Raw genomic sequence first — 4,397 nt, forward strand, 5'->3', positions numbered from 1 at the left:
GTCTACTTTTTAAACCAGTCAATAGTTTTAAGCAATTTTTAATATATTGTGGTTTAAATTTTAGTCCAAAAAGTTCGTGGTCTAAAAATCAAACCCAAATGTTTTAATTCTAGTTTCTAGGTTCCATATATAGAAAATTTGGTTTAAAATCTAAACCGAAATAGAAAAAGTTTTTGCACACAACGAAATGTGGTGTTGATTCAAACTCAACATATGAAAGCACATTTACATGCGTGGCTGTAGCTGAGTGTGCAAAGCTGCTTGATACAATTGGTTGCTACTAAGGCTGTCCGGGTTCAATCCCCATCAGACGGAGCATGAAATTTTATTTTTATTCTTTATTCTTAATTATGAAAAGGTTTGGGTTTAAAATTTAAACCTAACTGTTTAAATTCTAAGCCCAACATATGTGCCCTCTTAAGTTTTTGCACACAACGAAATGTGGTGTTGATTCAAACTCAACATATGAAAGCACATTTACATGCGCGGCTGTAGCTGAGTGTGCAAAGCTGCTTGATACAATTGGTTGCTACTAAGGCTGTCCGGGTTCAATCCCCATCAGACGGAGCATGAAATTTTATTTTTATTCTTTATTCTTAATTATGAAAATGTTTGGGTTTAAAATTTAAACCGAACTGTTTAAATTCTAAGCCCAACATATGTGCCCTCTTTTTGTTTAAATTTAGAAGGTTTGTATTTGAAACTGAATTTATGTAGTTTGGTCATATATGTAGTCCAAAAAGTTTGAAATTTTTAACCGTGTATTGAAACATCTTGGTCCAACATTTTCACCAAGAGTTCACGTTCATGATTTTTAGTGACGTATTTGTCTTCTAATATTATGGTTTGGGGTTGCCAGAAGGCATATTTGCCGTCTTAAATAACTTAGCAAAACTGTACATGCATACAAAGATACGTAATAGTTTCAGTGCGTTTGAAAGGCGCCACATCCCCTTTTCAAATAACCCCAATTTTCTCTAAGAGTATGGGATTGATTTCATATATTTCTATACCATTTTCGAGTAATTTACCATGGGAGATGCCACGTCCCTTTTTCCAATAGCCCCAACTTTTCTTCATGACCATTCGCGTTTTATATATCTTGTACATACCAAGTTCCAGTACCCTTCCATGAACACATTCAGAGATATGCAGTATGAAAAATTCGATGTGTCTCCTTTTCCGATAACCACAATTTATCTCCATGAGTATGCGATTGCTTTCATATATCTCCATACCAAGTTCGAGACCACTTCCATGAACATTTTCCGGGATATGCAGTATGAAAAATTCGGTTTGTATGGGAGGTGCCTCGTAACTTTTTCCAATAACCGCAATTTTGATCCATGAATATGCAAATGTTTTCATACATCTCCATAGCATATTCGAGTAGTCTACCATGAACACTTCCAGAGATGTGAAATATGAAAAATTCGGTTCGGGAGGTGCCACGCCCCCTGCACCTAGCGGTATGAAATATACTTTACATCCGATTCTCATACCTACCATATCACAACATAACACAAAAAATTTCATAAAGATCGGTTGAGCCGTTTAGGAAGAGTTCAACTTTTATATGTATATTAGATAAGACCAATGCGAGAAGCATAGAAAAAATTTAGATGAAAAAAAAAATTTTTTTTCTCGGGTTCACAACTATCCTATCTTTTAAGTTGGAACCAACAATACACACCCACAAAATCAGTGAAATCGGTTAAGCGGTTTCGGAGATTAGCGTAAACGAACAGAGTGACACGGTATATTTATATTAAGATACCTACTATAAACACCTACCATAGATACGTTTGCGTACCAAATTTCAATTTCATTTGACTTATGCTTTTGAAATTATAGCTGATAAAATTTTCCACGCCTATGGGATGTACCACGCCTCCTTTTACAAAACCATTTATATATAAGCACCTACCATTGATATATCTGCATACTAAATTTCAAGTTCGTGGGACTTATAGTTCCGAAGTTATAGCTGATAAAAAATTTCATACCTATTGGACTTGCTATGCACTCTTTTCCAAACTCATTTATATATACTCTAATAAAGTACCTACCATTAAAATGGCTGCGTACGAAATTTCAAGTTCAAGCGACTTATAGCTCCGGAGTTTTAGCTAATAAAACATTCCATGTCCATGGGACGTGCCCTCCCCCTTTTACAAACTCACTTATATATAGCCTACTATAAGCACCTACTATAGATACGTCTGCGTACCAAATTTCAATTTCACGTGACATATGATTCCGAATTTTCCTCTCCTATGGGATGTTCCACTCAGTTATATATGCCTTACTTAAAGCGCATACCGTAGATATGCCTGCACACCAAAGTTCAAGTTCTTGGGACTTATGGTTCCCAAGTTATAGTTGATAAAAGGGTCTACGCCTATGGGATGTGCCACGCCCCTTTTTACAAACTCATGTATATAAACCCTACTGTAGGGATGCCCAAATCAGCACATATGTGTCGCGGGCGACTGCGCGTGCAAAGCTTTGCACGCGCGGAAGCAAAAAGTTATCGGTAGGGGAAAACGAAGTCAACAGAATAGTGAGATTGTATGTGTGACAGTGATGGAAAATGAGTGTGCATTGTGCCATTTTCGGCCCTTTCGGAAGCAACCGGCACCTTCAGCACAATCGATTGATTTTCGGCACTATTTTTGCGTAACTCAATGCAACTAATAAATATTTCTNTAATAAATATTTCTTTCGGATCCGCAATTAAAAATATTTGATAATGATAAGTTTGATAATGAGCTACAATTTTATAAAAAAAATAATTAAAATTATTTAAAACAAGTAAGAAAGTCTAAGTTCGGGCGGAGCCGAACATTAAATACCCGACGCAAGTATTAAATATATGTTTTCCACCTTTCCGAAAGCTATCGCTACATGATAAGCGGGTGTATAAATGTTTACTAAATCATTTCGAAATATTGAAATTTAAAGCATTTCTGAAATTTACCGTTATATGAAAAGCGGCCGTAATTTTGGTCCGATTTCAACAATTTTCAACAGTTTGCTTTTAAGTGGCAAGCACAATAACCATACCGAGTTTGGTACAAATTGGTAGAACGGTTAACGAGATACATATATGTGATCATAAGTGGGCGGTGCCACGCCCATTTTCCAAAATTTTATCACAAACATATTTCTTTGTTAAGAATTGTTGCAACCATCATTTTAAAAAAAATTAGCTTTAATATTTACTGATTTTTGGAGGATTTCGTATTTTTCTAAATTACCGTTATATGGGATGTGGGCGTGGTTATTGTCCGATTTTAAAAATTTTTGGCCATTTGGTATGCTGTACAAGGACCAACAACTGTGCCAAGTTTGGTAGAAATTTGTGTAGCGGTTACCACGATATAAACATGTAACCATAAGTGGGCGTGGCTACGCCCATTTTCCAAAATTCTTATTTTTCGTCTAAAACTCATTGCAAATATCTATTTTGAGTGAATTATCTTTAGTAGTTACTAAAATATCGCACTTTTCGTATTTCTGAAAATTACCGTTATATGGGAGGTAGGCGTGGTTATTGTCTGATTTCGCCCATTTTCAATACCATCCGTCCTACGCCCAAAAGAAGTGCATGTACCAAGTTACGTCAAGATATCTCAATTTTTACTGGAGTTATCGTGTGCACAGGCGGACGGACGGACGGACGGACGGACAGACAGTCACCGCTTAATCGATTTCTCTTTTCATTCTGATCATTTATGTATACATTTGTCCATATCTATCTCGATTCGTTTTGCCTGTTACAAACAACCGTTATGTGAACAAAGTTATAATACCCTTGTGCACAAGTGCGCTCGGGTATAAAAATAAAATAAACACCGGGTGACCGTGTAATTTTGTCAAAGATGAATACAATGATGATAAAACATTAATACACTATCTAGGTCAGTTCATATTAATGAACATAAAATGGGATCACTATCGATAAAATGAAAATCCTCAAGGGAAATTTATAATTTCAACGCATGGAATTTACATAAATTTTTTTACTTTCAACCCCCCAATTACTTAATTACTTCTATTTGTGCAGCATCGCCATTATGTAAATTGCATTTCCAAAGATTTTTTCAAAATAAATAGCGATGAGGGATATTTCAGCCGCCAGTGATAAGAAATCGCAATTACCATAACGCACATAACTAATATTACTGTTCACAATCACGTTTACATTCAAAATTACAATTCATAATTTCGTTTTGTAGCAAATATGTAATATAGGTATATCCATTTACTTAAATGTAAACGGATTAAGAATCAAAGTGCTAGAAGAGATTTGAGCGTTTGGTACNAGTGATAAGAAATCGCAATTACCATAACGCACATAACTAATATTACTGTTCACAATCACGTTTACATTC

The 4,397-nt window shown here is 35.4% G+C and overlaps 1 long non-coding RNA gene across 1 annotated transcript; it reads right to left on the minus strand.

Annotated features, from left to right (window-relative positions):
- Positions 1 to 337: 337 nt before the first annotated feature.
- Positions 338 to 708, minus strand: LOC108383040 (uncharacterized). Its single transcript, XR_001849723.1, has 2 exons — positions 632 to 708; positions 338 to 379 (listed from the first exon to the last, which is right to left on the minus strand). It is a non-coding gene; the product is annotated as an uncharacterized LOC108383040 (long non-coding RNA).
- Between the last annotated feature and the right edge of the window lie 3,689 nt (positions 709 to 4,397).

The sequence above is a fragment of the Rhagoletis zephyria genome, unplaced genomic scaffold (genome assembly GCF_001687245.7).
Source record: "Rhagoletis zephyria isolate East Lansing unplaced genomic scaffold, Rhagoletis_zephyria_1.1 Rzeph_scaffold_30278, whole genome shotgun sequence".
Taxonomy (NCBI): Eukaryota; Metazoa; Arthropoda; class Insecta; order Diptera; family Tephritidae; genus Rhagoletis; species Rhagoletis zephyria.